At 48.2% G+C, this 26,570-nt stretch overlaps 2 long non-coding RNA genes across 5 annotated transcripts in view; both read right to left on the reverse strand.

The window, feature by feature from the left end:
- LOC128089988 (uncharacterized) overlaps nt 1–26,570 on the reverse strand; it is an 83,714-nt gene that overhangs the window by 3,256 nt on the left and 53,888 nt on the right. The gene's annotated exons all lie outside the window — the stretch shown is intronic.
- Nucleotides 6,360–26,560, reverse strand: LOC128089985 (uncharacterized). 4 transcript variants are annotated; one of them, XR_008210741.1, is made up of 3 exons: nt 24,106–26,560; nt 10,956–11,218; nt 6,360–9,854 (listed from the first exon to the last, which is right to left on the reverse strand). It is a non-coding gene; the product is annotated as an uncharacterized LOC128089985 (long non-coding RNA). The 4 variants fall into 4 exon arrangements; XR_008210740.1 differs by having other exon boundaries at nt 10,409–11,218; XR_008210742.1 differs by having other exon boundaries at nt 6,360–7,257; nt 8,959–11,218.

Below are 26,570 nucleotides of genomic sequence, written 5' to 3' on the forward strand. Positions count from 1 at the left end.
CCCCACACCTCTGTCAGAGCTTTGGGGAGGCTCTGAATCACATCTGAATCACCACCTTCCCCTGAATGCTGTTCTGGAGCCCACGTGCAGAACAGCTGCAGAGGGCTGAGGGAGATACAGACAGAGGCAGCACTCAAAGCTGTGTCAGAATTCTGCCCAGAGGGCAGAGCTGCAGTTTGTGCAGAGGTAAAACCTTGAATAAGGCTCTTCCCAGAGCGTTGTCCATTCTAGCAGCAATAGAAAGCATGCAGAAATGCTTTATGATGTTGGAGAGATTTATGAAAGCCAAGAAGCATATTTCCCCAGCTAACTTGCCAGGACATAAAATAGCTTTTTAATGCTTTGTGTTTGCTTTATCTACCTTGTGAAATTAATTATCTGTGGATCAGATAAAAAAAAGTGACCTACACCTCCCCCCACCATCCACAGGCATTCCTTAGAGACAACAACGTGCAGAGAACATTCTGTTTGCTGTAGCATTCCAGTGTCTTTTAGGGCACTTTTTTAATATGGCAAATAGAAAATGTTATATAAAGCAGCGTGGTAAAAACAAGGTCTGGAGTCTGCTTGTAGAGCCATCTGAAAGCTCACTGATGATCTACACCTGGAGAAACCGAAGTGTGCAGCTCTGGCTCATGGCTGCACTGCACTGCAGGGATGTATGGGGATGAGCAGAGATGCCAAGATGTATGGGAATGCATTGGGATACTGGGAGCAGCTCCTCCAAACAAACTCACGGACACTTTATCTCCTGCACAGATCACAAAACTTCTGCAATGGGGTTGGAGCCTCAGCATCAGAACATGCATGTTCCCCACGTGGGTGCGTGGCCCAGCAGGAAGGATTGCTTAAGCCACTTCTCAAAGAAAACTCCTCACGTCCAAAAGCACAGCTCTGCCTCCTCAAATCCCTCGCTGCAATGGCAGGAAGCAACAGAGCCACGTTCAGAGCTCTGCAAACCTGCACAGCCTCTCTTGAGTTCAGAGCCTGCATGCACACCGCTGCATTGCAGATAAACCCTCCCTGCTCCTGCCATGATGCTCCTTCCCCTTCTTCCTGCATTACCCCCTCTGTTTTGCTGCACCCACAGGATGCTGTCACACACCTCTGCACGGCTGATGGGAGGGCTCAAGGCCTGCCATAAGTAAACAAATCAGATGTAATTTGGTATTTAATTGTAAGAGCCACTGTTCTGTATGTTACAGCTTCTCAGGTGAGTAATTGAGCTCAGCGAGGTGCCCATGAATCCTCACAACTCAGAGTGCTCCCCTTTGCCTCAGGGGAAGCTTTCCCCTCAGCTCTGTTTGTTTTGCTCTCTGTTGCACCACTGCTCTCAGCAGCCCTTGTGCAACCTGCACCTTTGAGCCCTTCTTCAGAAGCAGCTCAAACAGGCCCTCAACCCGATTGCTCCTGTGCCATCCTGTGGGAACCACGTTTGCAACATGAGCTCTGCCCACACAGCTGCAGATAAAGGACCCAACACCCAGACTGCCAGTGGAAAGCCAATAAAATAACACCCACTACTTTGGGGGGGGGGGGGATTCCATGTCTGCACTTGTTTCTCAGGTCCTAACCAAGAGGAGTTCGGTCTACCACTCCCAGGTTGCCATGCAGGGGTTGTTCTGAAGGACAGGGAGTGATGGGAGCCCATTGCAGGGTGATGGAGCTTTGACTCAGCAAAGCAGAGTCATCCTCAACTGTCTGAAACACCCCTGAGCCTGCACCAGCCATTCCAACCAACCACCAAAATCCCATTTACCTGAGCCAGAACTCAGGTTAAACAGCAGCTGAGCACCGAGTGCTGCAGATTTGCCCATTTTCATACCATTTCCATTTTGCATGAGCTCCTTTGAGCTCACATCTGTGTTCTCCCTCTTGCCAGGGCATCCCTGAGCCCTGCACTCCCGGCACCAGCACTGCTGCACTGCAGAGCACCCAGCAGCCACTCAAACAAGACCCAGTTTTCTATTTCAATTGCTTCTCCAGCCTCTGTAAACACACGACAGAACAGCCAGTAATGTAAAACTTCCCCCTTCACAAGAGATTTAAAACTGAAAATACTCTTTGTATACGAATGGTGCATTAAGGCTGAGGTGTCCCTGCAGTAACTGTGGTCACCAAGAGGTCCCAGGAACAGCCTGTAAATCACTCTGGCTTTCCCAGCTCCTTCAGCCTTCCTAGCACAGTTTCTGCTCTGCTGCATACTTTGTGACCTTCTGGCCTTCCTTTGATACTCAAAAAACTAATCTGGGGGAATAAATCTGGGTTTGAAAGCTGATTTCCATCTGCCTCTGGAAGCCTCGCTCTTAGAGCAGCCCACGCAGCCTACAGAGGGGAGAAGTGGAAACCTCTCCTGGTTTGTGGTTAGAACTGCGCTGCTGGTGAAGTCACCTTGGGACAAAGCAAAAGAAAGCCTTTGCAATGAGTTTTCAGAGCACTTGGAGGGGAGTTTGAGTATTTTAACAGGAGCTCAACCTGAGCTGCAGATGCTGTGCTGTTTGCAAGCCTTGCTGCCAGTCCTCACAGCTTGCTGTGTGCTGCAGACCGTGCTGCTCCACAATGCCTGGTGGCATGAAGCAAAGGGACTGCAATTGGCACAAAGAAAGCCAAGTGCTTTCAGTTCGTTTACGAATCAATTAATTCCCTCCTCTCCTGGGCCCGCCTGACAGCATTACTGTGCTCAGCATCTCATGCCAGCACTGTGAAATTTCAGCAACAGCCTCAAATGCAGCAGCAGAAACTTGAGTGTGGGGCCAGAAAGCAATCAGCTGCTTTTGGCAATGCGTTTTGGAAACGTGGCCTGTTAAAGCAGCCCATACACACACACACCAAGTGCTCTGGGCAGGTATTAAGGATCTCACCCCCCCCTTTTTTCCTTTTGAAGCAGTTTTGTTTTCTACCAAACGCAGCAGTCTTGGCGAGCTGGGAAAGCACTTTTACCGCCCTCCTGTGGTTGCAACACTGATCGAGCTGTAATAAAACCAGCTTCAAATGGGATGTGGGAAATTTGCATTTCTGGCCTCGGCTTTGCTTTGGTCCTGCTGGAGCTCCCAGCTGGCACCAGCTTCCAAATGAGGGGTTCTATACACCACCACGCTGTGGGCCACGCTGTTGGGCTCTGCGTTGCCATAGCAGAAGTTGCACTCGAGCAGAAACAAACAGTGATTTCCAGCCCTGCGAGAAGAGTTTTTCCAGGCCTCCCTCGTGCAGACAGCAGCCCTCAGCATTGGCAGCTCCTCGTGCTCTGAGCACACACACCCAGGATGCTGCTCCTTCCGGCCTTGCACAGCTCACACACACCACAAGGTTTGCAAGGAAGGAGATCTGGGACAAATGTTTCATTGCAGTGACTCACCCACGTCCATGGCGCGTCCCGGGTTTCCCAGTTACGCTATGGCAACAACCAGAACAACACATTTTTGTGCAGTGTTTCATGCCACGACCTTTTGCCAAAGTGGAATTGCTAAGAAACCACGTGGAGCATCGCACAGCCTTCACCCACCAAGGGAGAGCAACGCGCAAAGCTAACAGCACCTTTAGAAACTGCAAACTGCTGCTTTGGTGCAGAGCAGCCATAGAGGTGTGCTGCCAAACTGCTGCCCCTCTGTGTGCAAAACAACAGATTTTAACCAAAACCAAATGCATTTTGGTTGAGAAAGTTTTGACGGAATCTCCATGGCTCATTTCTTAGACAGAGGACAGACATTCTGCCACCATAAGGATTTTGGCACAGCCCAGACTAAGGCTGTTTCTGCTCTTGGCTGACTTTAAGCAGAATGCCATTCAGCAAAGGGAAACCAAACAAGCACAAAGCATGCTGCACCATTCATCTGATCTCTGAATTCTTTGCTCTGAGAAGGACTAAGCAGAGGTGACTTTCGTCAGTAAGAAGTGAGCTCTCAGTTTTGCAGACCAGCTCTGTGGGCATCAAAAATGAGATAGCAGGCAGAGGGAGCTGCTTTATGGCTACTATCTCAGCTTGTGTTTGCTACCTTTAATGCCAGCAGGGAGTTTATAACCACCCAGGAGCAAAGAAGTCTATTTGCTTTCGTGCTAGCTTTATTTTTTTCCACTTTCACAAATGACGTTTATCAAAACCATACAAAAACTGGAAAGCATCTGAACTCACACAGCACTTGGTGAGATCCTAAGGCCTGCAGACCCCAGGGAAGGGTTCAGCTCAGCACCCACAGCCTGCAGCAGAGCTGAGAACAGCCAGCACTGCCCCCATTGCTTGGCGGGTGGAGGAGCTCAGGCAAGGCATTGCCCTGGGTCACCACGCTGTGCTGCACCGATACCCAGCAGCATCCTGCACGACGTCAGCACGCACATTTCCACACCATAAACACGCTTCATTAGCCAGCACAGGCCAAGGACTGGCAGCTTCACAGCCAGAGCTGCTGGAAGCAGCAAGGATTATGCAACAGCTCTCCAGGAACGCGAGTGTTTTATGGGCACTGTGAGTTGCAAGGGAATTTGTGCTGCATCAACACAATCCTGCATGGATTCGGGATTAAAAGCGGGCTCGATTCACTTAAAGGGACGTGTCAAAGCTTCCCTTAATTGTGATAAATCCCTCTCTTTCATTTGAGAAGGTGACATTTCATGGTAAATAAACCCAAGAAATTGGCTGGAACAAGGGAAAGCTTCTCATTTGGCGATTCCCTACAACGAACAAAGCACAGCATGAAGGCAGCAGGCTGCATGCCTGATGCTGAGGATTTCTGAGGTCTTCACTGATCCAATCCCAAGAAGCAAACCAGGGGCCAACCCCCCTCTTCCAAGCAGAGGGACCAAAGCAATCCCTGGTGCTCTAGGAACCGAGCAGGCACTTACCTCAGAGCTGTTCCTTCTCCTGCAGAGGGGACAAATTCCTCCTCATTTACCAAACCCAGCACATTCCCACACAGAGGAAAGCACGCTACCCCAATTATTCCCTGCCATTTGTCTGACATTTTCATTATCCCTGATGCAGTACCCATCAAATACCGTCTCGTACCAAAAGCCATTTCTGTCAAATTAAGTTGAAAGGAAAGAGCAGGAAACTAAAAGCTCCACATCTAATCCTACCACCTGGAAAATCAGCAGAGAAATATAATTTTGTAGTCTTTCAAATTAAATCAGATTCTGGGCTCTCTACTGATGAGTTAATCCAATGCTGCGTGGAATGGCTCCACTGAGCCATGACCAGCCTGAGACACATTCAGTTCACAGCAAAGCAGTTCCACCTCACAGACACTGCTTTTATTTCCCTTCTCAAGCTATTTCTTTTAATTTTATAATTTGCCTCAGCTGCTCCCAGTTAAGAAGCCATCAGCAGGAGGTGGCTGTTAATTGCAGAGCTGTGTGCTCCCTGAGCCCTGCAGCTGGTGCTCCCAACCCTGGGGCAGTGCTGTACCCAACCCCAGCCCTGGATCCATGGTGGGATTGGTTCAGGAGCAGGGCTGGCTCAGATTTACTGTAGGAAATGTTTATTATTTTCCATTTTTATGTTATTTTTCAAGAGTTGCCTCTTGCGACAAGTGTCCATCAGGTTCCTGGCTGGAATATTATGAGGATTTATGGCTGCTAGTCAGAGGAACTCAATATTTATTAAGCACGGGGCTTTCAAATGTTGCCTAAAGTTGCAGCAATTTGATGGCTGTGCCATTCCTTCTGCTGCAGGGCAGAGCCTGGGGGGACAGCTTGCACTGCAGGGCTGTGACTCAGAGATGAGAGCTTTTCCCTTAGCTTTGCACGGGTTCCTCACTCAGGCATGAGCACACACAGGGCGTGCTGACAGCCCCATTATTTCTGTGGGGCTCCCTGGGTGGCTGTGCTGTGAAATTGCTCTGGGGCTGCTGCTCCCCAGCGTTGTTCCCTCTGTGAGCAGCAGCTCCCACCTCTATTTGATGTTTTATGTAGAATTGACCTGCAGACGGTTCCGTGTCGCTTTATCCCCCTTTAAATGTATGAAGTATAACCAGGAGTCTCTCTCTCATGCTTTATTTTATTCTAATTTTTTTTTTCCCCCTTTAGAAGTCTGGAATGTCACATCTGATCTCCCCTGGTTTCTCCTGCAGCTCTTTGGGGAAATCTGATAGCAGCTGTTTCAGAAGCAGAAAAATAATTGAAAGTACCACGGCGCTGAATGGTTTCCACAGCCTCCTGTCCCCAAAACACAGACTTTGAATTGAGTGCTCTCCTGTCTGTGCTATGGGGTGGCCACTGTGTCTTGCAGACAGCAATGCAGGGCTGCAGAGGTATTAATGAGAGCAGAAATGGAGAATTTCTTCAGTTGTTTGAAGGGGGAAGCGTGAATGAACTGGTTCGCTCTGAGCTTTTCTGATAGCAAGAGAAACAGTCTCAGCACAATATGGTGTTTGGGGTTGGTTTCTATTTTGTTTTCTTAATTTACAATGTGTTTGAGCATCTACGCAAAATATCCCTCAGGCTTCCAATGGCAACAGGACACGGAGCAGTGATCTTATGTAAGAGAAGTTGTTTCCATGCGCCATATACCCAAAGCACAGAGGGGTAAAAGCCCTTCAGGATGGGTGCCAACCATCACAGCCCTACCCACAGCATGGGGAGCGATGTGCTGGGAGCAGCCTGACCCAATGGATGGTGACAGGAGGAGAAGGGAGGGCTGAGCACTGCTCCCTTCACTTGAGTCTGAACCTTCTGAACCTTTCTTCACGGGCAGGGAAAAAACAGTTTGCACTGCAGCCCCTCCTGCAATCACAGGGCTGCTCGAGAATGGGATGAAGAATTCCTCATCTCCTCTGGGCGGGTGGTGATGGATCATGGCTGGGGCAGTGGAATTTCCCCAGCCCTGGTGCAAAATCAATCTCCTGGCAATGTCTTGCTGGCCATAAAGAGGGCTGTTTGGAAACTGCTGGGTCCTCCGGTGCGCGGCTCTACCTGCAATCGTCTGGGCTGCAGCGTTTTAATTTGTTTCCTTCAAAGAGACCCAAGGGTGCCATCGAGAGACAGTTTTCAGGATTCAAAGGAGACGGCGGAATTTGATCTCCTTCCATGGCCTTGTGTGTAATTACTGGAGAGAATGAGGCAGGCAGTGCAGATGGAGAGGCTCAGAGAGGTGAAAAGGAGTTGTTCAGAGCCAGCAGGCAGAAACACACCTGCCTGGTTTGGTGCAGGAGCGCTGGCACTGCTGAGCAGAGAGCAGAGCCAGGGCTGATCACAGCAGATTCGCACATCCCTATGGCTGGAAGCAACTTCCTTGGGAGCTGAAAGGAGCACATCACTGCCTTCCACCTGCAGCAAGCACAGCCCAAGGCTCAGCTCCGTTTGTGGCCACATTTCATTTCCCCCACCCCTTTGCAAGGTGTTTCTTTGTGCTGTATGGTTATAGAAGCTACGCAGCTTTGGACACTTGCAATACTCCAAAGCAGTTTGTTTCTCTCCTGTTTTAATTGTACCTTACTTCAGGGCATGACCTTCAGCTAAAAACCATTGCAAGCTCTTGGCAACGCCAAGCTCATCCATCTGACTGCACAGCTCTGCACTTTAACAGCCCTCAGCCCTCCTCAGCACTACCACTTTCAGAGCATTTCTTATGTGCCATCTAGTTTTAGTGCCATTCTATTTCATTTGCTACCTTAGCTTAATAATTTTTAACACTCTTTCAGTTTGCTTTTCTATCTCTTTTCATCATCATCTGTTCCTGAGATTTTATTTTTCCAATAAACTGTGTAATTTAATGGCCCTAATCCCAAGTCTCCTATTTAGAGCAGGGATGTGGAGCTGTGAAAGGAATCCCAATTTAAATCTGTCACTCAAATGTAATTTAATCCATCTCTTTACATCTAAAACTGCTTCTTTAGATGAAAAGCATGGCTGGGGTTCTGTTTACCTTTCAGACACTCAGCTTTACAGCTTCCTAGCTTGCTTTCTTACACATGGGCTATTAGAAAACGAAGGAACCACACTTTGTGCAACAGGAAATCATCACTATTCAGGTCTAGAGGCAATCTAGAGGGTGTTTAAGAGGACACATCCACCTCAACCTCTGCCAAAAACATCACTTCGGAGTGTTTCTTTGCATTTGCTTCAGCATTTGGTTGCTCTGAGGGCAGCCAGAGCTCAGCTCTCGGAACACCGCTGTGTTTTTTCCTCTCTCATCTCCTTCTCAGTGTGTTCAGCCCTGGGCCGCTTGCTTTGCCTGCAGCCCAACCTGCGGTGAGCAGCAAACCAGCAGCTGCAGCAATTCTTTAATTACCCTTCTGCTCCAGGCCCATCCGAGGAGCAGGATCAGGCAGCAGCAGGAAATGCTCAACAAGGCTCCGCGCGCAAAGATTGCGCCTCTGCAATCAATCTGTGCGAGACAAAGCTGTTAATTACCATGCAGGCATGTGCTGCACCTCTCAGCCCACAGCTGCCAACACAGGAAGGCTTTTAGGCAGCTCCAGCACCTTGGCTTTGGGTTTGTCGTGACGTGTGTAAAGGGAAACCTCTTGTCTTCTTTCTCTGCTGGGTTCGGTGGGTGGGAAGGAGGCTCGGTGAGGAGAGAACCTCTTCCCCCAAAGTGCCGAGCGCTGAACAGCCGCACTGCGCCCACGAGATGAGCCGTGTAACTGAGATGTCACTCACCATGCATAATGAAAAGTATTTTCATCAAAGTTTTAGCAGCAGCTGGATGCTCGGCGAGGGCTGCTTGCTGCTTCCAGAGCTGGCAGCTGAGCAGTGCAAGGCACAACACAAACCAAAGGCGCAGGGCATGCCTCCATGTGCCCCACAGCCTCGGTGCCGTGGGCTCCAAGGACACGCAGAGGATGTTTCGTTCTTCCCCTTTGCTCCACCTCGAAATACAACCATAAATCTCAGGCCCTCAAGCTTCCTGCAGTAATACCCTCTCAATAAATATCTCCTAAATAGCCCCACCCTCAAATGCACAGCTAATAACAGCACTTTTTATGGCTATTAGGCAACTGAAATGTCCCTGGACTGAGCAATTACCTTCAAATATCTGCTCAGAACTGGCTGGGAGTGGAAATCCGTTTTTCTATCCCAGGTACAAATCCATAATAAGGATTTATTTCTGAAGCGGTGGGAATGAGGTGATCTTTCTCCTTCTTAGAGTGAGATAGGAAGCAAAAAAAAACCAGAAATAAAGTGATATAAGTTTATACCAAAGCACCTGGAAAAGCAAATGATTTGCAGGAGGAAGGGGCAGGAGAGAAGAAATCGTATCATGCAGGAATAGAAACTGTCACCCTCTCTCTGTTCCCCAGCAAAAGCACAGCACAACTGCAGGAGAGCCCTATGGAAATGCAGTGATTTAAGAAATAGTGCAGATTTGGATAAAGGCGGGCGCTTATGAGAAACAATTGAGCAAAATGCCTTTTTGCTCTCCTGGGATTTCTGCTCTGTTCGCTGATCAGCTCTGCTTGCTCCCAAACCCAGCTCTGTGGTGGGCAGAAGGGGAATTTGTTGATGCTACAGAAAATGAAGTCCTGCCCAGCAGTCAATAGAGAATAATGGATATCAATTACACAGCTGGAACTGCTGACTTGATCAAATTGTATCCGTCTTTACACTGGGAGCCTTTTTAATAAATCCACGGAGAGAAGTGTCATACCCTTTACAGCAGTATGTTCCCACGTTTTATTTTCTATGAAGAACAACTGGCAGCTTTACAAAACGCTCCTTGGAGTCTCTACGAAGGTATCAGAGGTGATGGAAGGTGGACATGAGCGATTTGTTCTTTAATGCAGGAACCAGTTCGCCATAACGTGAGCAAATTGCTGCTGGAAAGCAGATGGATTCCCTCCCTCCTGTTCCAGCCCTGCTCACAGCACCCTGCAGGTGATTCAGGGGGAGCTTTGCAGCAAGATGCTGAGCAATCCGGGCACCTGAAAGCAAATCACCCACTGAGGAATAGCTTTGCTGCAGTCCGAAGGCAGTGCTGTGCCACAGCTGTGCAAGCAGCTGCCTGGAGCAGAGGTAAAACAACACAGCCATCCAGACCAGAACGGGAGCTGCATCCAACAGGGAAAATGAATTCACCCTCTATGTCACTTGCAGACTTCTATCTGCATTTTTATTTAATCCAGTCCCCATCTCGAGCGCAGGAGTCTGGAATGCAACCTTCTTGCATGGCATCTTCCCTATGGTAAATCTAATTAAATAGCCATTAAAATGTGTGTTAGCTTGATGTTATCAAGGTGACCTGGAGCTTCTGCTAAATGTTAATAACAGCATTCCTCGCTCACTGGCATTCAGCAGGCTGTGCCATTTCTATTGATGCTGCCTTTGGATGAGTGTAGTTATTAAAGCTCTTTGTGTATCAGATTCCCAAATAAATATGTATCTCATTTCTTGGCAGATGAAGTGTTCCACGTGCCCTTCGCCCTCCCAGCAATGATGTGGTGCTGCTGATAGGTCCCCAGCCATCCCCTGGACTGACCTCCCTGCTCCCCATTGGCAGCAGCAACAGACATTCTCCTCATCCTCTCTTCTCAGGATCACATTCATGTTTGCAGAATTCCATAGAACCCATCTCCAGATCTTCATCCAGGGCAAGATCTGCTAACTATCAACAACGAACTGCAAGCAGGCAGTTTACCCTGTGAAGGTTAATGATCACACAGGGCTAATGATCAGAGGGAGAGCTGAGAGCACTACTTGTCCATGGCTGCAGTTTTCTATCGTGCACTCCAAGAAGTATCATTATGTTGAAGAAAATCTTCTCTATGTAATAAAACAGAGATCTGCATCTTAAAAACGCCTTCCCCTGGCATTTACCTTACATTTGACTCTACAAGTTCATCCCTAAAGCTGCAGCTGCAGTTCAAAATAGGAAACATCCCACCATGCTGCAAAATAGCTGAACAGGTGGGAAATGTCTCACCTCCCCCCCTGCACATTTCAGCAGAGAGGATTTGGGCATTTGGGCAATGTGACTGCATGCAAACCCCTCCTGTCAACAGCGAGCAAAGACGAAACTGACTTACAGTCATCTCCAGCCACTTCATGGCATCAAACGTGAGGCTCAGAGAGGGACAATGACAGCTTCTAAAGCACAGCATGATGGGGGTCCCCACCTCAGCTCCTGCAGATCTGGGGGTTCCATCTGCTGTGCTGGAGCCCGGGCTGATGCCTTCCTGCAGTAGCAATGCCTTCCTTCCATGGTGCCAGTTATGTTTCAGTCTTACGGCTTCGTGAAGGAACAGAGATCGCTCTGCATGATTATGCAAACAATCACCCGAGCTAACAGCTGAAAAGACAAACAAATAACCGAGATCAATGCTGAAGGATGGAACATAGCACTAATGAACTGGGCTGGATTCCAGGGCTGTAATGGTGAGTGCCACACAACCATTTCTACAAGGAAACCCATGCACAGCTGTGCTTTGCAGAACGGCCTGCAGCACCGCCAGGCGAGTGAAAACAGAGGAATGATGAACCTTAATTGGGTGCAGTGATAAGGAAATTAAATAACACTAAAAACCAGCAAGAGGAAGAAAAGAGGAAGGCTGTAACGCAGAGGGCTGCTGCTCTGCTGGCTTTGGCACCTCTCACAGAGGGAAATGCCTCTTCCAGCGCTCTTTTCAACATTTCCTTTTGCATTTATCCAAAATAGGTTTGCTGTGAGTTAGAGTGGTCAGATGTTAAACTGCGCTCAGCGTAGAAAATGATCAATGCATTCACACAAAGGGTGGTGTGCACCAACCGCACGATAATGCTGCCATCATCGCTGCAGTCCGCGAGTGCCTTTCTGAGGCAGTCTGTTGAATGCCCTTCCCCATGGCAGCGCTCCTCAGCTGCTGCTGGAGGATTCAGCAGCGTTATCTGCGTCGGAGCGGAGGTTGTGGACGAGGAGAAATCCCAGAGCTCACTTCTGGCCTTCTGAGGGTCGCTTTTATTGGGAGCGCCATGTGTCCATTGCACTGCAATTTCAACTTGGCCGTGGTCAAATCTGTGTGCTTTCAGATTTTTTGTTGTTCTTTATTGAGTTTGCGTTTCGATTCTGAGCACAAAATTCATTTCCCTTTTAAAGCATGCCTTCGTGTTAATCCTTCTGCTATTGAGATATATCTCTGCCTAGCATAGAAGGTGCAGTAAAACTCATTAAATAACACCCCCAACTCTCAGTACTCCCATTTATTACTATTACAGCAATACATTAAGCTGCAAGAAGCTGCTCTTAAAGACTCACAGCAAAGGGTGCACAGCTCATTTAGCACTGCTTGTGTAGGTGCTGCAGGAAGAGAATGGGCGCCCCTGGGTGCAGACCTGGACAGCACAGCCACCAATGCCCATATGTGCAGGGGAGCAATGAGGAGAAGAGAAGGAGGAGAGATAGGGTGGGCATGGAGGATTGCTGTTGGAAGGGACATGTGTGAGCTTAACAATCAATTCTATGTGGGAATCCACCGAATTTCACAGGGGTAATGAATTAAATGAAGTGGAAAGCGCAGCGCGAACTGGAGATTTGCTGTAGCGACTAATGCAATTAACCTCTATTGAAATAATTAAGCCTTCCAATTTGTGCCACAAGACCAGCACAACCAAAGGGCCGACAGCAAGCAGGGGACACAGGAGGGGGCTCGTCCCATCTGAAGGAAGCCATTCCTTCCCATCCCACTCAGGTCCCTCTCTCTGTACTTCTGCTCATAGAAGCAGAGGATCCCCATGTGCAAGCCCAATGCATGGATCCTTGGGCTCCAAATGTGCTGCTCCTCAGCAGAACGTTACTTACAGCTGTGCCACCACACAAATAAACCACACAGGTTTAGGAGAAAAGACAGCATGGCCCATTCCTTTCAGGCCTGACCTGTTTGCTCGTAAACTGATGCGCTCTCCTTCCCTCAGCAAAGCATTGCTTTATGCTGGCCTGCAAAGTGGGCTTCTGTTGTCTCTAGTTATTAATTCACTTTTATTGGCTGCGGTGCCTTTCCCTGTTTTATTACAGAAGAGCTCACAGTAGCAGAATGACTGTTCTGTATCTATAAAGAGTGACTTTCCCAAACAGGCGCCAAGGAGAGGCAAAAGCCACCGCAGCTCCACGCACGCACAGCTCTGCACCCATCACTGCTCAGCGCACAGGATAAACAAAGCAGAAGGTTGAGATTGATTCCTTCTCTTTCCTAAACATCTGCTCCCAAGTGCTTGCACTGTCACACCATTGCTCTCTCTGTGGTAAGGAGCATTTTTCCTCCATAGCAATTAGTTTCAATGCCGCTATTGGATGGACTGTGCAGACCCAATGGCATTGCTTAAGGTGGGAACTGCATGGTTGGGAGTTTGGCCACTGAGCTGACACTCCTCGCCCTGCCTGTGTCTCCAGGCTGAGCACAGCCCCCATCCTGCCCACGTTCTGCAGCTCTCTATCTTCCATATATTTATTTCAGTTTGTTTTCCACTCGGCTCTGCAGCCCTGCGATAAGGCATCGTCCCGTCGTTACAGTCTGGATTTTATTGCTTCTCCTTTCCCCCATAGACTTAATGGCCACCTTTTGCAAAGAGAATCTTCTTGCTGATGGCTTTGCCCTGCTGTTGTTTTCTTTTATTAATAAATATCACTTATTTGTAAATCACGACATGGGAAGGGTTCCAGGGCAGGGAGATGTTATTGGTGTAAACGTGGCAGCGAAGGGGTTGGAAAAGCAAGCAGCAAACTGCAGATTTCAAGACAGTAAAATACAGCTCAGCCAAAAGAGAAGTTTATAATCAAGATGCGTAGCACTGAGGAAGTTATTTGCATTTAACCTGGACGGGAACATATAACTGAATTTACTACAACAGTTCTCCTGAGATGCAGCATGCAGAGCAGCACTTTATCTTTGCCTTTGCCAAACCTGGCTGCTACGACAGATGCAGCAGCCAGGCTGATTAGGGTCATTAGCATTCATAGATACTAAGTGGCATATTAGCATATTCTCAGAGGGCGTGGGGATGGGATGGATGGTCCATCCCAAGGACTGTCAGCACCTGGGAGCAGTTCTGCTGTGTAATTCCTTCCCGATGGATCACACAGCCCTCATTTTCCTGTGCTTTGTTAACAACGAGCATTCACATAACTCATTTCTGCGAGGACAAAGGAGAACATTATTGATGCTTTGTTTCCCCTCATGCATGTCAGGTATTTTCTGAATGCAAACTTGAATGAGCAGATGCCACCCAACCACCTCAAGCAGTATTTCGTTGCAGACAAAGCACAGGTGCTGCTGTACTCAGAGTAATTCTGCAGCATTATACCCACCGATTGCATACAAATAACAGAGCAGGAGGGATGGGTACCCAATTGCAATTAGCAGTGACCCATCCCCAGCTCTGAGGTTGGGATCCACCTGCCCCATACAAACCATTCCTGGCCATTCTGATCTTCCTGGTGCTTCACAAACCTTTAAGGTTTTATTTCAGGTCTTCTGCAGCACAAGGAATGAGATTTGCTTCCAGCTTCTTCTGACAGAGCACTTGACTCTATGGGAGCATAAACCATCCTGGGAAGCTGCTCTGGTCTTCCTATACAAACTTCTAAAGTTTTTCCTCCCTGACCTGTATTCTTGGAAGAATTTTGGTATATTGTTACTGGGGTGTCTCTCTCAAACACTATTCTTTGGAATTTACTTCTGTTTGCCCTATGGGGAAATAGGAAGATGGAGAGGCAATGACAACACTCGAGTGCAATCTTTAGATCTTAGTAAGTCATTAATTAAGAAATGCAGTGGCACGGACTGCAGAAGCAGGAGGGCCTGGCAGCAGCAGAATGGACAGGGAAATTTGTTAATATCTTTCCTGCTGCCTGCAGGCAGGTGGCATTTTAGAAACACAGGATTATTAATCTAGTTAAGCATTCTTTAAATGCAGCAACTTTTAAGTAAAAAGGGACATCTGATAAGCATGAGAAAACCTCACAAAGCGTATTTTAGGAAGACAAAGCCGTACACTGGGAATCAACAGCCCCTCAAATTAATATTGCCACTCTAGGTGACTGCATGGCAGTTGTTTCAAGCTGTCTTTGCTTTTACCGTGTTCTTTGCTAGCCAAATCGTGCCTTGAACATGTATTTAGTGGGCTGCTAATTGCACAGTTCATTATTGCCTGCAGCAGTGCCATTCTGCAGACAGAGCAGCACTGCTGCAGCACAGATCTCACACACATACATGGAGGCCCTCTTGAGCACTCCCCCAGGGAAGGAGGGTCAGGTAGGGGCTGCCCAGCCATCCTCAGCAGCACTTCAATGGTGCTTTGAAAGGTCTCGAGATATTAAGGCTATAAAAGCTCTCGAAAATTGTTCTCATTAAACCTTTTCATAACCTAGAGGCATTGGAAGATGACAGTTAATGCAAGGACATGTAGCTCCAAGCAGCTGCACGCCCTGAGCCTCTATAGCCAACTCTATATGCACAGACCCACCAGTCCTGACTCACACTGCATGAAAACCCCCAGGATTTTGTGCATCCTGGTAGGCAAGGGTTGGACGCAGTAACTCAAGACAACTTCTTCCAGCACTCCCTGAGCTTTCATTCCTCTCTATTTAAATGTGCCCTACCCTTTCACACTTTCCTCATAGGCACGCATGATTTCAGTTGAAGGCAGCCATGCTTTTCTCACTTTCTGCAGTGACAAACTGCCAGACTGAGTCATAACGGGAGAACACACGATGCCTTGGATAAATCACTGATGCATGCAGACACCCTCACAGAATCATTCTGGTGTGGTTGCTCAGAGGTTACAGAGCCTGAGATGCGATCAGCAGCACTGACACGGGGCCCATTTGTTACATGGGAGAAATGGAACATTTGGTGTAAATCCAGGAGGTGGAGCGCAGTAACGGATGAGCTCAGCCTGCAGAAGAGCCCTCTGGGTGAGGCAGTGTATTGATTTCAACGTGATGAGGAAATGAAGAAGGATGATATGCTTCATATCACTGATTCTATCTGTTAGCAATAGCAGCGGGTCGCTCCATCCTCCCTGCTGCCCTCTGCTACCAGGGAGTGAGATCTGCACTGAAAAGGGCAGGCAGCCCTGGAGGGGTTTGTCCTAAAGGACACCCAGCCCACGTAGCTCCACAAACTGCAGTCAGAGCTGGACCCCTGCACAGCACACCTTTGCTTGCCCTAGATAAGGGACACAAATACATCCAATCTATTTCCTCTCATTCCTCTGCAATTTGCTCTCATTTGTTCTGATCATGAGAACCAAAATTTGGAATTATAACAGACCTCAGATCAGAAAACAAGCAAATTGCAGATGGTAAGGTGGCTTTTTTTTTTTATATACAAGTTACAGTCCATGCACTGAAGCTTAATTGCATTTGCCCTCCAGCCTTTCAATTAAAAATAAAGCAGAAAACAGCACTTAAAGGATGAAAGTGAGAATGAGAACTAATTCTCCTAAAGAGAAAAATGCTACATTTGGAGGGGAAGAATAATTACTGCCAACGATATAATGAAGAGGGAAGGAGAATCCTTTGCTTTTGGACCCAGGGGCCAAAAGGGGTTTTCCAAACAAGGCCATCACCATAACCAGAGGCAGAGAAGATGACTGCAGAGCTCGTGGGTCTGCATCACTGCTCCTGAAATGCTGAGACCCAGCGGTGCTTTGGCCACTGACTTCAGGAGCAAAGAAGAAACGAAGAAGCAGCCAAAGCAGGCTCCTGTTTGGTGCACCACTGCCTTGGGCAGCTTTGCAAGCCAGGAGAGGCAATCTCAGCAGGGAAAGGCATTGACTTGGGGCTCTGTGCTCCTCTGCTGTCTGATGGAGGTTTGCCCACGCTGCTTCTTAAGACAAACTGACTCCGTTTCCATTCATGACATGGAACATTCGTTAAATCACACACATTTCCTTCACCCCTGGCCTCCTAGCAGCAGGGCAGCTTGCACTGCCAGCACCCAGATGGCATTTGTTTCAGACCACTTATCTGTAAAGGAGACACCAGGCTGGACAAGAGCAGAACAAAAGGGAGCAGCTTTCTGCACAGCAGGATGAATGCGTTTGGGAGTTCAGGGGGATGGGGAGCATTAGTTATAATGGGTGGCAGGGCCACAGAGCAAAGCTGCAGAGCATCACTGTGCTGCGTGGACAGGACTGGGCCAGTTGTGCAAATTTTGATGCCTAGAAACCAGAAAGCATTACTGGGGATTTCCTACAGCCCAGCACAACAGAAATGAGAATGAAACCAGCAATTCTCAGCTCATTCCTCTAATCAAATCCATATTCTAATTTCATACAGCATCGGAGACTTTATCTACAAGCGGGGAGGGGTGGGGGAAAGCATTTTAAATAAGGTGCCAAAAGCAAAAGCCCCTGCTACTGCAGAGCAGCAAGCAAACTGTTAGCAAACAGCTCCATCTCCAAAGCAAAACAAAAGAGGTAATTTAGCAAGCATTAAAGACATCTCAGCAAAGCACTTCTAATTGCAGAGGAGAGGCCTGAAGGAGAAACAAACATGGAAAAACTAGCTGCAAGGAGGATACGTTAAAATTCTTAGCTTTGCCACTTAAGATGCTTTCTCTGTACAAAACACACGTGCACCTGCAGGCACACTGAACTGGGATGCAGCACTGGACCTTTCCAGCTCTTGGTGTCACCAGCACAGCTCAGGCTGCTCCAGGAGCACCCAGAGCAGAACAGGAGAGAGAAGCAGCCAGGTTTTCTGCCTCCTTTTATGACAGGGCATCCTGGCCAATTACATAATTCATCCTTCATTGACTTAGGGTGGTATCAGCATGCCCCAGTGACCAGCTGAGGTTCTGCAGTCATTTGCTGATGGTGGAGAACGACAAATTAATCAATGCTCCACACAGGAATTTCTAAGTGTTTGTTCATAGCAGTTGCAGCATCAGCCCAGCACAACTGCTGGCGCCACTGACTGCCTGAAAGACAATCTGGTGTGCAGCTCAGGGGAGATAAGGCAGTTAATGAGCATTTCTCCTTGCAGCCACAGGCATCGCAGCAGTCTCCAGTGAGCCCCAGGCCTTCCTCCTGGGTAATGGGAGCAGAAACTGATGTTGTAGAACTGCTGCTTAAAATATTTCTGGCAGAGATTGGAGCTGATTGGGATTGTGAGCACTACTGCAACTATTATAGCAATGCTGAACATGCAAAATAAGCCTCACGTTTCTAAAGCAAAAGCTTTCGAGCCACTCACATACAGTGCTGGGGAGGGTTAGGAGCCACTCACAGCCAGCACAGCAGGTCAGGAGATCTTTGCTTCTGATGCAGGGTTTGCTCCTTGGCAACTCCATCGCTCCACAGCGTTGGTGCAAAGCTCAGCACATCTCTGCTGCACCACTTGAGCACTCAGGGCTGCCTCCTTCCAAACAGACCCCACTGAAAGCACGGCCCTGCAAACTGCAGCAGCACGGGGTGACCCAGTCTGTGGCAATCCAGGGTTGCTCCAACCATCAACCCATCACCACCATACCCTCTACACCACATCACTCAGTACCACCAATAAAGTTGAGCAAACATTGCTGAGAAATTCCCAACTGGAAACAAAACAGCTCAAGCACGAGGTGCTCATGGAGACGAGAACAAGAAGAAATCCAGCAGAAGAAGCAAATCCCACAAATCCTGAGCATCAGCGCCCTGCATTCCCACAGCACTCCATCCCTTAAGGAAATCCATCTCCCCCAAAAGAGAAAATCCAATCACCCAGTCTGAATTTCAAATCGTTTATTTTTAACATTCCTTTTGAAATACATCTCTGATTGTGCTTGCTTCAGAAATGGGACGTACACAGAGATGCTGTTCTCAGAACAGAAGTAGCCAGGCTGGGCGCTGCCCCACACAAACAACAGGCTGTGCAAAACCCCCACAGGCAGCTCTGCCAAGGGCCAGTTCCAATTTGTTTGTCCCTTCCAAAACAACAAATGCATTTTAAATACTGGGAAATCGGGTGACGGCTGTAGCAGGATTCCAATATCCCAGATTTGAAACGATACACAAAGTTTGTAACAGCTGATCTCACAGGTGCTTACTGCTGGATTTTCCTCCTAACTCTCTAATTTGTTGCCATAATTATGTTAAACTGAAGCAGAATTTTTTTTTTTCCTGCCTGAATCTTGCTTGAAGCTTTTTGTGTCTGTTTCAGACCCAGAGAAGTCCTTTGGGGCCTCTCTGCCCAAAAGCTTACCCATGTCCTATTGGATGCTCTGATAAAACAAAAATAAAAGCTGTGCATTTTGCTATACATTTTGTTTTTCACTCTAAACCTTAATTTGCCTGTGCTCTTAGATCACCACCACCACAACTAACACTGATTTAGAGCTGATGATGAAGGTGAAAGCCAGCAGGAACTCCCACAGTCCCTGTTCCCATTATCACAAAGCCTGCAGGCAGAACCCCACATCCCAACAGCCCCACAGCCCACACTCCCCATGTCTGAGACCCCACAGAAATGCTCAGCACTCCCCAACTGTGCTCCTGCTGATTTTGCCTTCTTGCTTTCAGGCACTCACTGTTAAGCGGCCACCAATGCAATGCTGAGGATAACATTCAAAATAAAGATGACTTTTAGCAAAATGTTGCTTTCTAGTGGTAAAGAAGGACCTGACTGCTTGTCTGGTGGAAATGATTTAACAGCTTGCTGGAGCTTTCTGCTCACGTCAGTGCAGCTGGGCTATGTTGGATGCTTTGCTGATTTATACTGCCCTGCTCATCAGCTGTGCCTCATTGCCCCTAAGTAAATTCACTAAGAAAGAGCACGTCATCATCTGGCTCTTCAGCTCTGTTTTATAAGGATTTATCCCAGTGGTGGTTTTGGTCTCCCCAGAAGTTGCTTTGCTTCAGTTCTTGCATATTTATCCTTCATTTCCATTTGACTTCTGCTCCTGGAATAACATCCCGTGATCACCACCTCCAACTCATCGGTGCTAAAAAACCTTATTTCATTCAGTACCCGCTTGGTCTTGTTCTGTACAATGCATCCCAAAGTTGGGGCATCACCAGCACAAATGCACTCCTTCAGTCTAGGTAGGACTGCACTCTACGTGCCAATGTACCTCCCCCCAAAGCCACTGCCCCATAGCAATTCATTGCTTTTAGTTGCACCCCACAGTGTCCCTGCAGGAACACAACACCACAACAACAACTGTGTGTCTGCTCCAGGCTCCCTTTGGGACCCAGACGTGATTTGGCAGAAAACTGGAGCTTCCCTCTGCCTGATTCAAAGACAGAAATGAACCTGAGCAACTGGGGCACGGAGTGGGTGGAGGATGGGGGCTGCTTTTATCAGCGCTGCCATTTTACTGAGGTTCATTTGAATGCATCTCTGCTTTCATGAACTAAAAGCGTGCTTGGAAGTGACTCATAGCAGGGCAGGGGGAGGCAATGGTGGTACAGAGACTCAGCTAGGCTTGGGCCAGACCTTGCCAAAGGTGCACACTGCTGAAACCTACAGGAGTGATAGAAGGCATAGATGTGAGCTATCTGCCCTGAGGACAAACTGAGGGATGAGAGCCCCATGGCACCGACCAAGCAGGAGCCCAGGAGCCCTTTCTCAGCAGAATCCAAGCACCCAGCAGCACAAACACCTCCACGCTTCTGCTCTGCAGGGATGAACACAGAGCACCTCCTTGCAGTGTCCATCTGAGGGCCCCCTCGTCCCCAGCAGGGCACCATCAGTTCTCCTGGCTCAGGCTGAGCCTCTTGTTCATTATTTAACACCGTGCATCTGCTGCATTCCACATTTCCCAACAATGATAATAACGCCCTCATTAAGAGAGCTATAATGGAATTGAGGCCATTCTCCTGTTCAGACCAGCACCAGCCTCATTAAAAGCGTGCACAAGTGGGATATCACGGACAGTGCTATTTTGAAGCCACTTTTTACTATTTTCCCCTTTTGGATGGAAGTGCTGCTCTGATCTATTTCTGAACGCAGCTTTCTCCAGGCCTTTGAAACCCCCCTCCATCCTCACAGTGCTGAGCTCACTTCAATTTGGCCACCACAGCCTCCTGCAAAGAGCCCTGGGACCACCACAGTGGGGTCTGTCCTGCTCTGTCCTGGCTGCAGGGCTCAGCATCCATCCTGCACAGAGCAGAAACTGCACAGGGTGAAGCCCTCGTGTGACCCTGACCAGAGCAGCAGCTGCTGGGATGCACACACACTAATTAGGGAGGCTGCTGCTTAGCGTGGGGAGATGGACTGTGGCTCCCATGCCCATCTTGGATGCTACTGAAGGTTGAGGGCCAACACATCTGATAGAAAACAAATTAAGGTCATCCTGGTTATTCATTGCCGTGGGCTGACAAGGTGCAAAGCAGCCTTTTTGTATTTTCATGATACCATTATTGCTATTATTGCAGCTATAGCAATGCAGCAAAGGGCAAGCTGCCAAACTGCCACATACTTTGATTCAAGCAATTGATTAAAACATGAACTTGTAAGAGGCTTTATGCTTTGGAGAGCAAGAAAAATCACAGAGTATGGTCCTACCTAAATGCCTAAAGGGCTGTTGAACACATTGTGGGTCTATCTGATGAAATAAAATAATTCTCCAAGAATTCAGTGTGTACTCACAAAGAATCAGCGTCGTCAAACACTGAATTTGAACTCAATCAGTTATTTACATTTACTGCGATAACAACTATGATTATATAAATGGATTGGAGCTCTGGAGTGAAACATCCATCCCACGCCTCTGCTTGCTCTCATTACTCCATCCACCTTCTCTGCAGCGAACGCTGACGGGGATTTCTCCCACCTCGCAGCACTTTTGTCCACCCAGCAGTGGATGCCTGCAGGATTCAGACTGATTTCAGAGCAGCAGCTGCATTTCTTTTCTCGTGGAGCCGCTGTGATTGAAAACCCCTCATTTCTGCACTGCCTCCCATCTAGCGGGGAGGTTTTTCTTTCACAATATTGTCACACAGTGTTTGCAGAGCCCTGTGAGCAGTGCCTGCTCTGCTCTGCAGCTGTGTGCCTGATGCTGCCATCCTGCACAGCACAGGGGATGCTCACGGGGCTCTCTATGAGTTCTGCTCCTTGCAGGAGGGCAGAGATCCGCTCCCAGAAGCCGGTGGGATCCCACACCCCGTGCTGGGAGCTCCTCAGCAAGAACAGCTTTGTTGGCAGAGGGGGACAGATGGAAAACAGAGCTCTGTTCTCCTTCCAAAATGCCTTTTGCTGACTGCGTGCTTTGATCCCGGATTAGGAGAGCATGTTGGAAACGAAGTGATGCTAAAAGCGGGCCGGGCTGAACGCTGCTGCTCGGTCCCAGCAGCACACAGCAAGCTCCTCGGCACCCAGCCCATGCTGGCCCAAAACATTTGCTTTTCCTCCACCTGCCAGGGAGCTCCAACGGCAATTAGAAAGCTCAGGCTGCTGGGGATGCACTTTTCCCTCTGGATTTTTTTTTTTCTTCTGCTTCCAGTTTCCTTCATTTCTCTTTCAAATTTCTCTCTTTTAACTCTTGGCTTTTTGCCCTCGGGCCATTTTCCTGCTGAGCCAAGTGGGAAGGAAGGCGAAGAGCAAAACCAAGATGCAGAAACTCACCTCCCAAAACTCCAGAGCCCTGGCAATATCAGCACTATCTGACACAGCAGGGGAGGAGATGAGGAAGGGGACAGGGAAAGCAGAAAGAAATCAAGCTTTTGCCCCTTTGCAAGTCAAAAATGTCCAGTAGTAGAAATGTGATATTTAGGCTGGCTTGGAGCTGTCACAACAGCCAAAAATCCTTTTAAATCATGCTTGTTCAGAGGGGAAAAAAAAAAAAAAGCAGAAAAAAGAACACACCCCTCTGAGGATATTAAGGAAAACGAAAGGCAGGGATAAATAGAGAATGGTAGATGGTAAAACATGTGCAATTGCACCTCTTGTACAATAGACGTGGTTTCTTTCTCTGCTCAGCTTGAAGGCTGAGCATGACAGCCGCCTCATTAACAGCACTGTACAATAACATCTCCTTGCTATTAATATGCAAATTGAAACGCACACACCGATTAAAAACATATTAGACAAAGGCTGGTGTCAGAGATGTGCAAGGCACACCACGAGGCTCGATTAGTGAGCAGCAGACCACAGAGGGGCTGCTGCTTAAACTTGCCAGCCCTGGGATGGCAAACCTCAACTGATGGTCAAGGAGCTGTTAGCATCAGCACAGCAACACCTGCAGGCAAGGATCTGCAAATGGAGCCCTCTGATGTGCAGGACGTGGCTCTGTCTGGAGAGCCCTGCAGCTTGGAAGAGCACGTGGCAAAGAGAAACATTGCTGGGACAGCAGGAATACCTCCATCATCCCCATTCTGACACTGGAAATAGACTAAAAAAGGTCTCCTGAAGTCTTGGGTGCAGTAACATAAGTGGGGAACGCATTGGGATGTTAATGCCTGTTTGCTTTTTCTTTCGTTAGGTCACAAATATTTCACAACCAAATTGGGTTCTCTGTGCCTCTCACTGCAGCAAACACAGAGATTCCAAACTGCTCTCGTGGTGGGAGAAGACCAGGAGCTCAGAAGGACTCAGAGAACCACGGTGAGCACCTGGCACAGCCTGGAGGAGATTTCACTCATAGAACTCAAAGAGAATGGAAAATGGATCTAAAGGTCTGGGCTTGCTAATGAGGCTGATGCAAGAGGAACTTAACAAGGCAAGCACCATTTACACACGGGGAGCATTCTTCTCCCATGATTAATTTCTTCCTACCAAGCGGTGTGCCTCAGGGCAGAGTCACTGTACAGACTGTTGCCATAGAGCTTTATTGCCTTAACACGGGAAGCCAGTTAAGAAAACATGCATTATTTGTGCTGTCATGTGTCTGAGCACAGAACAGCACAGGAAGGCAGCCTGTGGCCCTCTGAGACATCACTGGACAGCTTCACATCACAGCCTGAGGAACGGTATTGGGGTTTGCCACAGAACTTGAGTGGAACACATCTACAGGATCGCAGCTCTGGTGTTAGAATCACACCTCCAGCCACCAGCAGTGCTCTGTTAACACTGCTCTGCAGGAATGTGTGTGTGTGATGCAGCCAGACTGATGGTTATTACCTTTCCTGACACTTTGACGTGGAATTTCGAGCTGCAAAAACGTTTGAGCGGAGCAAAATCACCCCCTGTAATGTTCGGCTGTGCTGCACAAAAAATGCAGCCTGCGTAGCTTTGATGAAGAAATTATAAGCAAAAGTCCTCACCCCTCAATTTAAACTAACCTTGAGGGATGCAAGGGTTTCACTGCTTCCATTGCCAAAGGTCCCAGATGTAACTGCACAGCCTTTAAGCTTGGGATGCTGTACCCATCTCAACATCAGAGCAAAGTGCGTGGTCTGGAGGCAGTTCTGCAGGGATCGCTGACTTCCCACCAGGAGATTTGTCTTTTTATGTCTTGCTTTGAAGGCCTAGTGAACTTCAGAAAAGGAAGAGATTAGAAGGATTTAGGGACCAAAGCCTGCGGCCATGCAGGCAGGCAACACATCTAGGGAGGGCCATCCTGGCTGCTCAGCCCAGCACACTGCAGCAGGAGCAGAGCTGTCTGCACACCTGCCCAGGAAAAGAAATTATGTTTGTGCTATGATTAATTTGCTGCCATTAGTTCATTGTGATTACCTGAGCACACACGTTAGGAACTTCTCCTTTCTCTTGGCAGCATCACCTCTGCAGCACCCTGAGCACAGAGTGGGAGGAGGAGGAGGGCTGTGGGAGTCTGGGGGGGAAGGAGCTCAGAGAATTCCCCACCTGCCTGCATGGTGTGCTGTATTCCTGTACCACGTTCCCCCTGTCAAGAGGCAGTTTGCTTTTTCAGAAACACTGCCTCACATTATCACCCAGACCATGATAATGAAAGAGCCCCATAGCTATGGAACCCAAGGAGATGCTTATTCATCTGCAAACAGCCCGTTCTCCTGCACACATGAAAGGCATTGATGCAAGAGCACAAATTAATCATGTAGAGCTTCTTTAGCACTTCTACTGACCCCAGAGAGTAAACAATTCCATGCTGCATCACAACCCAACCTTTCCCTCTGCACAGCTGAAGGCAGAAGTACAGCAGCAGTCAGGGAAGAGGTGACAGCACCAAAGGTCACGCTGTAAGGCTGCACTCCTGTCCTCCTCAGCAATGCAGTCATTTTCCTCCACCATCTGAATTTTGCTTCTGTGCCCCCTTACCTGAGGATTGGGCTCTTTGCCCCATTTTCTTTGCAATCTCTATGATCAAACACGACCATATTCATATTTATTCCATCAGCAGCGAGGATGAACAATGGTTTGCCCTGTTTGGTTGAGCAATTAGCCCAGCTATTGTAAAGATGTAGCCTGTCCCTTTGATTAAATGCCAAATGAAAATAAAGTGCTGATCATTGCCCATTATTTACCAATAGATTTCACATGACAAAAACAAACGAGCAAAACCAAAAACACAGACACAGGAAACCCACAGTGCAAAACCACAGAGGTCTCATTTCTTCTTCTTCAACTGGTGGGGGTCTATTGAGTTTCATTGCTGGCAGGCAAAATAAACACAGCCTTCTGCAGAGCAACGTGTGTTATTGATCAGCCTCCTGATTTAGGAGAATTATTTCTCTTCTCTCCCAAAGATTTGCAAAGAGTCCTTTAGAAACACATCTGGGGAGCTCGGGCTTTTAATTGCTTTCTCAAGGTAACATAATCATTTTCACCAACAAAAGAGGGTTTGTTTTCATCAAACAGGTAAGCGAGGTAGTGAGGGATTTCAGAGTCCCAGGTGAGATAGTAATTAAAACCGGTGGCACAGCACTGCCAGAAGGGAGGAGAGCTGAGCAGCTTTGCAGTGCCCATCGGGTGCAGCAGCACAGCCCTGCAGCAAACATCCCAGAGTGGGAGAGGCACAAAGAGCAGAGCTGCCAGCAGCAGTGACACTGTTTGCTGTTCCTCCACAAGCAGGCACTGCCCACAGCATCCTCTGCTACCGAGCTCGCTGACTTACCAGCAACCACACGGCAGACATACAGTGACAGCAGTGATGCTATGAACACATCAAATGACATTTGCACCACAGCTGCAGCTTTCCAGGTGATGTGCCCAACTGCCCCTCATCTGAAAGACAGCTCTGCTCAACACCGAAATGCAGAGCAGCACGTCCTTCCTCTGCTTTGATTTATCAGTGTGCACAGAAGCGGGTGGAGGATGGCAGATTGACCTGTTTGTTCAGTTTGTTCACCAGGCAGAGAATTCACAAACCTGTGGGTGAAACTCAGTTTCCCAACGCAGAGCCAACAAGCAGAGAGGGGCACCGGCTCACTTTGAGATGCAGCATTTCTGGTAAATGAACTGATGGAGCTGTAGGCATCACCATTCTCTTCCAAAGACAGCAGGCAGCCTCTGGTTGAGCGTGCTCAAAGAGGAAATGTCAGAGCCTGTTATTTCGGAGATGCAGAAGCAGGGAAATGGGCAGTCTCAGAAGGATTGTGCTACTACAGATATACAAACCAACCAGATTGCTCTGGAAGAGGTGGTGCTTAATCTCTACCAACATTCTCAAGGCAGTTTCGCTGCATGCAAAGTGCACTAAAGGAGCTGGTAGAACATGGGGCACAGCAAGGGTTGCTCTGCATTGCTCGTAGGTCATACTTGCAAATTTGATCTTGGTTATCTCAGTTCTCCGCGTCGCAGCAGGCTAGGCAAGAAATCTGCTCCTAAC

The sequence above is a fragment of the Tympanuchus pallidicinctus genome, unplaced genomic scaffold (genome assembly GCF_026119805.1).
Source record: "Tympanuchus pallidicinctus isolate F22 unplaced genomic scaffold, pur_lepc_1.0 scaffold41, whole genome shotgun sequence".
Classification (NCBI taxonomy): Eukaryota; Metazoa; Chordata; class Aves; order Galliformes; family Phasianidae; genus Tympanuchus; species Tympanuchus pallidicinctus.